Raw genomic sequence first — 14,551 nt, 5'->3', positions numbered from 1 at the left:
TCATAGTCATGGGCTGTTTGTCGATGTTATTCGAACTGGTAAAATGCAAATATTTCTCAAATTGTTGGCTTGCGAAACAGTAGGTGGATGGAGAATTTGAAGGGCGTGCAAGGGATGGGGTGAATGGTGGCTTCGGTAGGTAGCACTTCACATTACAATGTTTGTCAAAAACCTGAATTCATCCAGCTACCGACAAAAAGTGTAATTATTTCTATCATTTCACTGTTATAACTGGCATAATTCGGATATCGTCAAATTAAAACAATAAAAAAAAAAGTTTATCATACCTACTAGTGATAACAATTTCAGGATCTGTTCGTTGACGTTGGAGGAAGGGCTGTCTTTATCATTATTATCAATTTTAATCAATATTTCGTACTCAATATTCGTGATCAGTAGCCAATTAAGTCTGGGTTATAGCATCCCTCAATTTATGTTCCACTCATATTAATCTATCTTGAGCAGTTGGTGGTCATCGTTGAAAAAAGTATCCTGTATTTTATTCCCACATTTGGGTAAACAGATTTCCTTAATAGCTTTTTTGGATTTATCACAGCCTTATAGTCCATGACATGGATTTATTTAACAGCATGAAACCCTGATAAAACTTGCAATGCTATTTGGTATCAGTCAACAACATGTTTAAGCTATTGACATTCTCATGTCAATATCATCATGATAACAGTTCATCATCAGTGAATTTTGTGGGCTACTTTCAAATCGACGAAGAAAGTATTTTGAGGTAGGATTACGTCTTTCGGCAACATGTTGGGGGTGCAATTTCAAAAAACCAAAATCGACCGAATTACGAAAAGAGGTCAGGTTTTGACCACATATAACTCTGTCAATAGCAGATGGATTTTGATGCTAAATAAGCCAAACGAATGGAAATTTATCTACCAATTTGCTATAATGAACACTTTTTTAATTTTCAACAGGTCACTATTGAAAAATACACAAATTTCCAACTGTTGCAATGGTGATCAAAATTATCACCGATTGCCAGCAAACAGCGCATTCCCTAACACAGATTTAAAAATCGAATTCGAGTCTGTCTCACTAAACGGTGCTCCAGTCATTCAATCACCGTGTGTGGTGGTGTCCGGTCGTCGGTGTCAGTAGCAGCAGCAGTGCTTTCAGCGTGTGGCGTTGAACATTGTTCTCCAGTACGCAACGAAAGATAGCCTGCAAGGCCCACATGAGTAACACAAGGAGGAAGAAGCCGCACCGATATGGATCGAAATCAGTTTCTTCGTGAGTGGCTGTGGGTCATCTATGCCAAGCGCGTCACCCTTGCTCCAAACATACAGTTTGCCAGCCTCATCCGCGTTGAACACCCTAATAGCTCAGCATCACTCAACCATCACGACAAAACGGTCCTTTTCAGCCACCATAAGTTTGTTAAAGATTACGTTTTGGATATCTGTCAAGGTCATCAATCGGATGTCAGTCCTCGCAAGCAGCTACCTATCAAGGCTCAACTTGGTCTATTGAAGTTGTGGTATTGTAGGTCTAAATGTATTGGTGCAATATGTGAGTCATCTATGCCAAGCGCGTCACCCTCGTTCCAAACAACATATAGCTCGCCAGCCTCATCCGGGTTGAACACCCTAATATCTCAGCATTAATCAACCATTATGACTAAATGGTCCTTTTTAGGATCACCATAAATTATTGCTGTTTTAGAGTTAATTTTCATTGAACGTTCGCTCGCCTTTCTGCCAGCCACATCACTCCCAAAGCTCTTTGATAATGTACCCAACAACCAAACGTTTGTGGTCAAATGCGTCAAGTATTGAAGTTGTACCTACATAAAAATTCCCGCAATGACCGAATACCACATGACAATGTCCAATAACCAGAAACGCTTCGTAAGGTTTTCTGGAAAAATTTGAGCAAGAAATTCCTCCAATCAATATTTACTTATTTTTATTATCTATTGAATAAAACAAAAGTTCCGTGCATTTTGTGCACATAAATGGGTAATTTTGTCATCAAAAAACGAGGCGTTTCCGCGATGGGAAAAGTTGTTTCCCTAACACAGTCACCGAATATTGATACCAAGCACTGAGCATGCCAGACAGTACCGATCTGTATGCCTTTTGTTTCAAATTTAAGCCCCTCCTATTAATAGCATTTTTTCCAAAAATAACCTTGCCGAATTGTCTTAATAGAAGGGGCTTAAAATATGCCTCAAAAAGTATAAACGTAGGTACCGTCCGGAAGGCTCATATTATTTGATTAATGTGTTTTCCCTAATAGGGGAAATGGCTCTAATGTTTATTTATTTATTTATTTACTTGTCTTCGTATAATAAAAACGCACAGACAGAATTATTAATGTCTAGTTAAAGAACTAATCCTATTTTTAAACATGGTTTTCGAAATATTAAAATCATAATCTTCACGCGATTCGTTGAAACGACGGCAGAAAACATCCAGTGGATTGTTTTGACCGTAGACTGTACGATGCTGAGGAATACGGATAAGGTCATTTTGTTGCGTCTGCCTAGCCGGTGCATTGAACTGGATTTTCCCTAGAAGTTCAGCACAATCTACATTGTTGTCCAGAATGTCGAATATGAACAGCCGTTGCAGAAGAATCCTTCTATCAGCCAATGTTGAAAGACGAATTAAATCACAGCGATCCTCGTACGGCGGAAGAACAACCGGATCGTTCCATGGTAACAGTCGTAGAGCGTAGCGGACAAAGTTACGTTGAATCTTTTCAATGCGAAAGCAAAGCGTGACGTGATACGGTGCCTATACTAGAACGCCATATTCCAGTATGCTACGCACTAGCGAACAATACAATGTTTTTAGACAGTATACATCCTCAAATTGCTGCGTGTTGCGCTTGATGATCCCTAGTATCGCATATGCTTTGGCGGTGGTTGTTGCAATGTGCTCGGTGAATTTCAGCTTACTGTCCAGTATTAATCCAAGATCCTTGATTGATGACACACGGTTGACACTTGAAGCGTTCATCTTATAATCGAAAATGACAATTGTCCTAGATCGGTTGAACGAGATGATGTTACATTTACGAATATTCACTTCCATTCCGTTTAGTGAGCACCATTCAAGAAGCGAGTCGATATCCATCTGAAGAGCGCAACAATCGACCATGGAGGTTATCAGGCGGAAGAATTTCAGGTCATCAGCGAACATGTACTTCGGTGATCTGATGAGTCCGCACAGATCGTTAACAAACAGCACTAAAAGTAATGGTCCCAAATGACTTCCTTAAGGAACCCCCGGAAGTAATTGAGAACGTTTCAATTACGTACAAAAGCCCAACGCTCAGACAAGTACGATTCAATCCATTGAGTAAGCCACTGAGGGAATCCCATGCGTTTGAGTTTTTCCACTGCCAGTGCATGCGGCACTTTGTCGAATGCTTTAGAAAGTCGACATAAACTGCATCGACCTGTTGTCGCTTTTCAAGGCTGTCCACAAGAGAAGAAACGTAGCACATCAGGTGGGTTGTTGTTGACCGCTTTCTGACAAATCCATGCTGACTCTCTGATATCACAAGTTGAACGTTACGATACAAAGAATCATGGACAATACTCCCCAAGACTTTAGGAAAGCAACTCAAAATCGAAATTGCACGATAATTTTCGACGTCATTAACATTACCACTTTTATGAATGGGAGTGATGGCTGCAATTTTCCATTTGTTGGGAAATATGCCCTCCGAAAGAGATCTGTTGAAGAGTATGGGCTATGGATCTAAGATTGGGCCCATCGCTAAACATCTGCTATTTTCAATTTTATCTAGTTGAACGCGTCATTGCGCCGGCACTAATGGATATTTTTGGTTGCCATTGAAATTTTAGTCGATTGTTGAATTTATGTATGGGCCCAAATTAGGGGCATTTAGGCCGACATTACATCCATTGCCCCTTACATATTTCATTTCCGCACTGCTATCATTTCCAAAAACATCGAGGAAAAATTTCCACAGTATTGTTCTTAACTAGCTTCCAAGCTTTCAACCCATCGGTCCTTTTCAGGACCACAAATGACTAATAAAAGAGTAAACTAAAGAGTAAGAGCTTGAATCCAAGACATATCGTCCAGAATTTGCTTGTAATGCATGAACATCTAAAGAGCACCCTAAAAACAGAACTCTCAAATTGCTTTCGAATTTCAACCTATCGAAATTTTTCACTAATAACGAGTTAAGGAATCAATTTAATATTTACTATACTTTTGCTGTAACATCATAACTACCTTTCGTAATCTTACGTCAAATCTACGGTCGTGTCTTGGATACAAACCACTTACTTTTTTTTCCAACGACAGATGAAAATGATCAACTGTTTTTTAAGCTGCGTCCAAAATCAGAATAAAAAGCACTACATCTAATCTTCTTCTGGTTTCCAGTTCTGGCTTACTAAGAAAACGAGATGACTTTCATGAGCATTGAAAAGAAAACAAACTTTGTTCAATAATTTCCCATTCCATCCTAAATTCATTTTATAAATCTATTCAATGCAGATCACAATCTTCACCAACGTAAGTGATTCGTAATTCAATAGCTGGAAGAATCGGTTTACCAATATATTATTGCAAAATGCTCCGTAAGTTTCCTTTCACCTGGTTGCTCCATCCTATCCCATCCCCAAAGTATCTCAATCCTAGACTGACCTATATACGTAAAAATTGTGAAAATGTTTGATTGATTTGAATAGACGGAACTCTCTTGGAATTGCTTTGAAGATCTCCTGGAATTATTCTCAGAGTTAATTGTAATGCCCTCTATGTATTCTTCGAAAATGTCCATGAAATTTTGCTATTAATCATATTTCTACTCGAAAATTTTTGAGAAATTATCTTCAGAATTCCCATGGATTCCTGTATTCAAAGAATTGCCATGAACCCTTTAGAATTGTCGTTGGAATTCTCGTACCAATTTTCTCAAAATTTCTTAGGAATTAACCTCGGAACTTTCTATGTATTTTCGATGAAGTTTTCTAAAAATTCTGTTCACACTTTCCATGAAATTTTACTCAGAACAACCTTGGTTTTCTCCTTAGGTTTCACATGGAATTTGGATTTCCTCAGCTGAAAGCTGATTTCACATGATGTTTTTACGAGAGCGCGAATCGCTATTTGATGAAATGTCAAATGCTCGCAGTCGTCGGTTTGCTGTTGTTGATTTTAATGCGGATGAGTTTTTAATTCACAGGTAAATCTTTGTCAACTGTTTTCAAGTTGGCGTAGTTAAAGATAAGTTAAAGTTCAGTAAAAGTTAAAGAAAATTTATGTTAATAAGTGAAGGTTACGTAATATTTTGGTAAAAAATAAATAGACTTTAAATAAAGCCAAAGTTAAGTTAAAGTTTTATAAAGTTAAGTTAAGGTTAAGATTAAGTTTAATAACATTTCAGTTAAAGGTAAGCTTAAGTTAACATAACGTTAAGTGATGGAATAGTTGATGTTTAAATAAAGCCGAATCCCAGCAGGGAGTTCGAAGCCGAGTCTCAAGCTGGATCCCAAAAGGGAATCCAAAACCGGATCCCAACAGGGAGTCCGAAGCTGAATCACCACAAGGAATCCGAAGATGGATCCCTAAAAATTAAGTTAAATTTAAGTTAATGTTTAGTTAAAATTTTGCTAAAGTTATGTTTAAATTCAGTTATTAAGTTAAAGGTAAGTTAAAGTTTAGCTAAAATAGTTGATTTGTAAGTATTTTATTTTTTTATTTTTTAATATTGTTTTTTTAGGTCTTGCAATAAATAACATATTCAAGATATTTAAAAAGTAAGAGGTTGTATCAACAATCAATACGAAACTAACGATTTTAAATTGGCTCACTACTTGACTAGCCTATTGGTCCCAAGCAAACGATTAACGTACCCTATTCTAGTTGAAATTATAGTACTACACAATGTTTGTTTTGATTCTATGAAAGTTTGACAGATAAAATGAGGGGTATGTGGATTTTCCTATGTTTCGAGGGGTGAATCGATTAGTTTGGGACCGAAGAAAGTAGCAGAGCTGAGCCAAAAAGTTGAGAACGTTTCTTCGGGACCTTCTAGTCTTAGAGTTACCTCTATGGTTGTATCCAAGACACGACCGTAGATTTGACGTAAGATTACGTCCCGGGTAAAAATAACCATTAAATTACAATAAAACATCAATAAAATTTAATTGATTCTATTGTTGACTATTATTCTTATTGTAATTCTATTGTATTGGTCAAATAATCAAACAGTCATCACAGTAGGTTTACAACACATTCTATGAAATCAAAATTTAGCACAATAAAAAAACAATAAAATTTATTGTAATGACATCAAATTTGTTCGAGAAAAAATTTATTGTTTATGGTTACGGTAACTAACAACCCCCATTTTCTATTGTAAATGTCTCATTAACAATAGATTATATTGTATAACAATAATTTCTATTGTATTGTTTATTGTTTTTGACAATAACATTTATTGTTGCTACAATAGGTTTTATTGTATTGCAACAATAGGTTCTATTGTTTTTGTATGGTAAATTTTTATTCGGGGTGCTCGGTATCAATATTTGGTGACTATGTTAGGGGAACCACTATTTGCAGGCAATCGGTGATAATTTTGATCACCATTACAACAGTTGGACATTTGTGTAATTTTCTGTAGTGACCTATTAAAAATTGACAAAGTATTTATTTAACCAGATTCTTTGAAAAATTACCAATCGATAGGCATGTTTAGAATTAAAATCCATCGGCTATTGACAGAGCTATAAGTGGTCAAAACCTGACCACTTTTCGTGACGCGGTCGATTTTGGTTTTTTTGAATTTCTTATCGCTGTTGTCATGTTACCCAAGATTGGCCGTACAAGATCGTCGAAGCTCAGCCTCTGCCAGCCGCCGAGCGTCGTCGTCAATTTTTGCTGGGTGTGTGCCCAAGCTGCAGCAACTCGAGGGCACTCGCAAAACTTAAGCGCCAGTTACACTTATCAATATAAAGAAGAAATTGATGATTGATGACAAGTCTTGACGAAAAGCTGATTTTCATTTCACGTTGTCAATACTTAGAATTTATTGTCAAAATACCGTCAATTACGCCATCAATATCATCAATATCCGAATACTGACAACAAGCATGGCAATACTTTAGAAGCCTTTTTACCTCAATGTATTAAAGTCAATATTACTTGTCTCAATTTTCTAACACAAAAAACATGGATCAGCGAAAGAAAATGTATTTAGAGATAATGTTTGCATTCGGGTCCAGACATAAACGTCGATGCTGGACCTTATTGCTGATCACAGCTTAGAGTTCTAAATGCACACAGTTATTAATTGAAAGCTTTCGATACCAATGCCAATGCATGAATTTGTATATTGTGTGGCAAGATAGTCTATGCCCAGGGTAGTCGAGTCCAACCCGAAAGATTAATTAAGCATCCAATTTTATGTTAGATATCACTGAACCCTCCTGTTCCGGTAGAACAATAAAGTTTACCTAATGTAAGCCATACATTTTATGCTTAGTTATAATATAATGATACACTAGTTTTAACTTGATGAAAATCCTTTTATATTTTCTGGCCAATTACTATTGTTGATTATTCATAATATTCAAAAGTCAACTAATGATCACATGATGTCCACAAAGTTAATGTAGGTAATATGCCATATAAACTGTATAATTGGACACGCATATAGTTTATTAATTAACATAGGATGTACCGTGAACGTGGGTTATTCCACATGAGCTGTAATTCCGTAACTTGACATTCAAATATGTATCAAATTGGTTTATCGAATGTTGTAACTTTTGACAGGAGTCCTGGATACAGAAAATACACAGGACCAGGCATGGAAAATCATTTACATTCATTTCATGCATTCATTTACATTCATTTGCCTCTAACTTTTTTCATCAACAGCAATTTACAAAATGGCGGCTTACACTATCTTCTCTGAGCTCAACACAACTTTATACCCCACAGCAAACTTCTTCGTTCATGTCCGAATGTATGGGTTCTGTCTTTTCTTTCGTCAACCAACCAAATTTAAAATGTCATTTAAAAATCATCTTCTAATACGGAGGTCAGATTTAAAAAAGGCCAGGAATAATGTTCATTCCCTTCAATATTAGTATTTGCGGAATCGGTATTTCAAGATGGCGGCTTACGATTTCTGAAAAAATGGGAAATACTGCTAAATACCCTTCAATATAAATATTTTAGGAATCGGGATGACTTCTACAGAACGCAAATCGATGTACAGTGCCATGTTGAAATCAAAAAGGGCGACTGCCGGTTACAGAAACAGTGAAAAATACTATATATGGGTATTTTAGAAATCAAGGTGACTTCAAGAGGCCGGAAATTGATGGCCGCCAGCGCCATTTTGAAATCGAAAATGGTGGCTTACGATTTCAGAAAAAGTGGGAAAAACTGTTAAATCCCTTCAATATGTATATTTAAGGAATCGGGATGACGTCCATCTTGAAATCAAAGATGGCGGTTGCTGGTTTCAGGAAAAGTGGGAAATACTGTCAAATACCCTTCAAAATGGATATTTTCGAAATCGGGATGACGTCTAGATACCAAAAATCAATGTCCAGCTTCCGATTTTAGAAAAATTGCAAAATACTGTCAAATTACCTTAAATATAGATATTTTCAGAATCAGGGTGACGTGACAGGTGACAGACCGGATATCATTGTCCAACGTCATTTTGAAATCCAAGATGGTGGCTTCCAATTTCAGAAAAAAAAATAGGAAACACTGTCAAATTCCCTTCAATATGGATATTTTTGAAATCGAGGTGCCATTTTAAAATCCGAAATGGCAGCTTCTGGTTTCAGAAAAAAAGTGCGAAATACTGTCATATCCCTTCAATATAGGTATTTTCGGAATCAGAATGTTGTCTAGAGACCAGATATCATTGTCCAATGTCATTTTTAAATCCAAGATGACGGCTTCTAGTTTCAGAAAAAGTGGGAAATACTGTCAAATCCGTTCAATATAGGTATTTTCGGAATCAGGGTGTTGTCTAGAGACCGATCGTAAATCGATATCCAACGCCATCTTAAAATCCAATATTATGGTTTTCAGTTCCAGAAAAAGAGAGTAATACTGCAAATGAGTATTTTTGGAAAGGGAATGACGTCTAGAGACCGGATATCGAAATCGTCCCGGTTCTGATTATACCCATAGTGTAGGGTATATGATAGTTTTTTTTTTTAAGCCGAGAGCCACCCAGTTGGATTCGATTTTCGGCATGAAAACATCCATATTCTAGGGTATTTGACAGTTTTTCTAAATTCCGTTCCGGTATTCGTGAATAACAAATCACGGAAGCATGAACTAGTTCGTTTGAATTCATGACTTAGTTCTCGTAAATGTGATCGAGTAAATAACATTTTCATGAAATAAATTCCAAATCCATGAACTTAAGTCACGTCTGTTCAGTGCGACCATTGATTTCATAACGCTACAGAAAATACAAATTAAAATCATGATTATGAGATCCATGAACCCATAAGTGTGATTTTCGTTCCTGAAATCGTGAACTTGGATCACATGCAATGCTGCAGCTGTCATTTTCAGTTGTTGTTGATTTTATCCTTATAGAGTGCTCGGATGCGTCGAGAATAGTGTCTCGATTGCTAGTGAGTGAGCTGAGCCGTATCATCAGAATGATGATCCGGCACAATGGCAGTGGCTGGTACATGTCATCATACTGGCCGTCCTCGAAGAAAAAGAATGCCCGAACGCATCCGGTGTTTTTCTCCCGCCGCTCCGATGGAAGTCGAAGGTGGTGTTGATTTTTTGAGCTGAAAACTCGGCTGAAAGTGTGTTCATTCTATCTGCTGGACAGATACCTGCTGCCATTTTAGGATGCGGGTAAAACCTGCATCAAGGCTTCCGTTGTTTTCATTCCACTTCCTCACTATATTTAAAATATTGGTAATTATAATGAAGTTGACATTTTACAGTCCATGAAACATGTTCCCGTTTTCGAGAACAAGGTTCACGGTATCAATCACAACGTTTGCCAGAACTAGATCATGATTTTCCGAACAGAGTTCACGATTCTTTGACTTTTTTGTTGCCTTTGCAGGCGTTCCGTTTATTTTGTGGAACAATTTTCACGATTTCATGATTTTTATTCATGGTGTAATTTCGTAAACGAAAAATTTACTTGTTCCGAATAACGTGACTGGAGGTTGACGAATTTCAGAACGGATTTTTTCCCATGCAGGCATCTGGTTAAAAAAAAATGGCGTTAGACATTGATTTTTGGCATCTACACGTCGGCCCCGTTCCAAAAATTCCCATACTGTAGGGTATTTTACAGTTTTCCCATTCACTAGCAGCCGCGATGAAGAGGTAGCAGCGACTCGAGAGAGCCAGCAGACGAAACCCTGGTCAAAACTCAAAGAGAGCAGGGTCTGATGCAGGAACTCATGAGAGACCCGATCGAACGCGTGGTCAAGATCGAAGAAATTAGATTAAAGTTAAGTTAAGGTTTAGATAAATTAGTAAAATAGTACACAATTTCTAAAAAGTAAGTATTTGTTTATTAAAGTCAACATCAAGTTTAGTTGAAAGTTTTGCTAAAGTTTAGTTAAAGTAAACGATATATTAAATTTAAGTTAAAGTTATAATAAAGTTAAATTAAAATTGTGTTCAAGATCATTTTTTTTCCTTGATTTGTTTTCCGTCGATCTTGTTTTCCGTGCTGAGCACCAATGCTATCGACACCAGGGAGGCAGCTCCCGCACCTGGACCCTACCTATCGACCCATCAACTTATGAACCGGGTACCGACGGCTTTACTTCAGAGATCGTGATCAGAGATGTTTATGCCTCAGAACATCCTGGCAGCGCCGACTGGGATTGAACCCGGGCCTTCTGGGGTGAGAGATAATCACGCTTACCACTAAACCACCAGCGCCGCTTCCAAAATAAGTTATACTTAAAGTTAATTTAGTTTAAAATGATAAAGATAAATTAAAGTTAAGTTAAAGATATGTTAAAGTTAGGTTAAATCACAGACAAACAGACATAACTCTTAGAAGAAAATCCTTCAAAAAATATCGTCATGCGTATTTTTTCACCAGCACACTCTATCATGCACACTCCCAAGCACGGTTTTGCAACCGGTGCATCCCTGGTTCACGCATTTTTTTTCACTAGTTGATTGTTCCTTGTTCTGTCAACGTGTCAGCTGTGTTGAATAAAAACAAAACAGATGGAAGTCAGTGATGTCAGTTCTACGAAATTTTCCGTAGATCGATAGAATTGAATTTTGCAGAAATACAAATCCGTTGGAGAAATTCTCTTTTGAAGGATTTGTTTTGATTGTTTAGTGTGATTTTTCTTTTGTTGGAAACAAGTTTTCACTAAGGGATGCCCTTTCTAACACTGTCATCACTTTAATGTGTACATAGCAAACAATATGTATTCTGTATTCGTCATATCAGTATGTGGTATAGTAATGACTCGATTTTGTCGGCCCCGCCGTGCATCAGACTTCTATCATTAAATAATTTAATAAAATCTCAATTCTTAATCATTCTCATGCATCTACAAGATAGGTGTTTAAAGTATACTTTGGTGCAATAAGACCACTGAAAAAGCGCATGGGTATCGTAGAACATTAGAAAAGTTTTTCAAAAAGGGGGCTGACAAAATTGGGTCATTACTGTATATGTCTTCAGTGGGATGCCTTGGTCCTCTTACCATTCTCAAGAGCTGGCATCTACTAAATTGACTTTAAAAAGAACAGGCATCACTGATTAGTTCAAAATATAGTGGCTTACTTAACGCTTCAGTGGCGCCACCATGACAAATGCTAGCACATTCCCAACTAAAATCTTATTTACGAAGAGTTTGATGGTGAGAGTTATGTATGTTTGTCTATGGTCAAAGTATAGTAAAAGTTATGTAAAACTTATTCCCGGAGATTTTCTGGGAAACCTCTTGGAGGCAAGCTTGCAAATGCTCATTACAGCTAAAATGCTATTTTTCGGATTTATGAAGCTCTGAGATATTTTATTGATAATTCTTATTTACAAGATGTAAGAACAGAAGGTAAAGTGTGTGCATGACACATAAAACATGTCAGTTTAGCTTTCAGAGGGTCACAATGGCGATTAGCTGTAACGATGAGCAACGCGATGAGCGAGGAATCAGCGATCATAAAATCGCTAGTTGTGACCTTCTGAAAGCAAAATTGACAAATTTTTTATGTCATATACAAACTATACCACCTCTTCTTGCATCTTACAAATAAAAATTATCATTATAGTATACCATTGTTTCATAATACCGAAAAATAGCATTTTAACTGTAATGAGCAATTGCAAGCCTGCTTGGAGGTTCATACATCTGCTTGGATTTTTTTAAATGTTTTTGGATGTTCTTGGAATTTTTTGAAAATTTACACTTCTTGGAAGTTCTTGTTAAGTTAAAATAAAGGCAAAATTAAGTTAAACTTTAGTTATTGTTTAGTTAATTGTATGTTTAGTTAGAATTACTGCTAAGCTAATTAGTTAAAGCTGAAATCAAATTAATGTGTAGTTTAAGTTAGGTTAAAGTTTTAAGATCAAGTTAAGTTAATGATATAATGGGAGAGAGAAGGATTAGTAATTTCCATTTAATTTCACTACTTTAATTGCTTATCCTTGACAGATACGCGTATTTCATCTACAATGTGCAGACTTCTTCAGTATCTTGTACTAATACTCGACTCAGTATTAGTACAATACACTGAAGAAGTCTGCATACTGTAGACAAAATACGCGTATCTGTCAAGGATAAGCAAGGTAGTGGAATTAAATGAAAATTACTAATCCTTCTCTCTCTCTCTCTCATTAAACAGGTACTCCACTAAGACGCCCACATTCATCAGAATAACTTAATGATATTTTGAAGTCAAGTTAAAGTTATGTTAAAATAATGTTATTGCTAAGAAAAATTTAAGTTAATGTTAGGTTAAGATAATTTGTTAAAGTTGTGTAAAGCTTATTACAAGTAAAGTAGTATTACTTTTATAAAACAATGTTTATCCAACAGAATCTCATTTTTTTAAAGTCTGCAAACGATACTCCCTTAGCCCAGTCGTTAAAAGTACATCTACGAAGTGAGTCCATGCTGGAGGCGGCTGGGTTCAATACCCGTCCGATCTATTTATTTTTCGGTTTGGAATATTTCTCTACTTCCTTGGACATAGGCTACAGTACAGGTATAGAAAATGCTCAATTAAAATGTGGAAGGGATTCAAAGAACACTAAGATGAGAGCAGGCAATAAGCTCGAAAAGCCATGTAGTTGTAATACAAATGGTATTGTTAAGAAATGAAAACAGTTTTTATTTGTCGCGGATTAGCATTTGCAGTCGCGGATTTCGTGGATCAAATTTAGAAAATCTTGTAATAGCCCTGGATTTAAGATTATTTTCAGTACTGTAGAATGCAGATTTAGGTGGAATGATATGTTTTAAGTCTGAAATTGAAACTTTAGACTAAACGTCTCTTCTACAAAGTTGTTCTTTATAGATAGGCCCTCATTTTTATGACAATGAATTCTAGGGTGGTTCCTATTATCATTAAAATCAAAAATCTAACTTTTTTGTTTGAATAAATTAAGGTATACATTCCTGAGCAAAGTTTTAGCTGAGCCAATTTCAAGCAACTTTGTTCAAGATAATTTTTTTGTATCTCTTTAATTGGCCGATTTAGAGCTATTTTCTTGAATTGAGTAAGGGTGGTTTTTGAAAAAAAAACCGAATTTATCCACCTATGGGGTGATCAGACCCTTCTTACTTATTCAAGTTTATTTATTTTATTGTCATTATCAGTGACCAAGCCCCCCACCTCCGTGTCATCCAGTGACGCTACGCCACTGCTTGGGGTACCCGGAATATATCCGGGTGTAGTCTATTTGGTGAGGCTACCAATCACCTTATCATCGTATTTTAATGTGATTTAAGGGTTTTTAATTCAATTCATATTCAAGCAACTTCCCCGGGGTACCCGGAACATGTCCAAGTGTGTCCAATGTGGTCTGGAACACTTAACACGACTTGCATTGATCTTATTTTTGAATTCTGTAGTAATTTGATGTGTCGCATGATGGTTTTAATACGTTTTCCGTTAAATCCAGCGTGAAGGCCCATATTCACCGGAACCGGTTCACCGATTCAATGGGACCCCAAGACCTATCATTTGGCGCCGAGTTTGTCCAAATCGGTTGAGCGGTTGCTGAGAAACGTGAGCGCATTCATTTCGTTACATACACACACACACACACACACATACACACATACACACATACACACACACACACACACACACACACAAACATGTTCCGATCTCGTCGAGCTGAGTCGAATGGTATATGACACTCGGCCCTCCGGGCCTCGGATCGATAGTCGGGTTTTCAAGTGATATCTATACCCTTCTTTGTAAGAAGGGTAAAAACAGTTGTTTTGCAATAGTTTTCTTATTTCGAATTTCTCAGCAATAGTGTTTTCGAATAACTGTTAGATCTTAAAAAGGCGCAAATTTTTGCTGCACAAAGCTTG

General features: G+C 36.7%; 2 protein-coding genes across 4 annotated transcripts in view; one reads left to right on the top strand and one right to left on the bottom strand.

Annotated features, from left to right (window-relative positions):
- The window catches only part of Ccn, a 356,072-nt gene that overhangs the window by 159,789 nt on the left and 181,732 nt on the right, over positions 1-14,551 (bottom strand). The gene's annotated exons all lie outside the window — the stretch shown is intronic.
- The window catches only part of LOC135710821 (uncharacterized), a 44,002-nt gene that overhangs the window by 25,596 nt on the left and 3,855 nt on the right, over positions 1-14,551 (top strand). The window lies entirely within an intron of this gene.

This window comes from Ochlerotatus camptorhynchus, unplaced genomic scaffold (genome assembly GCF_037179485.1).
Source record: "Ochlerotatus camptorhynchus isolate MF236.1 unplaced genomic scaffold, CSIRO-AGI_Acam_v1.1 ptg000403l, whole genome shotgun sequence".
NCBI lineage: Eukaryota > Metazoa > Arthropoda > Insecta > Diptera > Culicidae > Ochlerotatus > Ochlerotatus camptorhynchus.
This window is presented reverse-complemented; position numbering and strand designations above follow the sequence as displayed.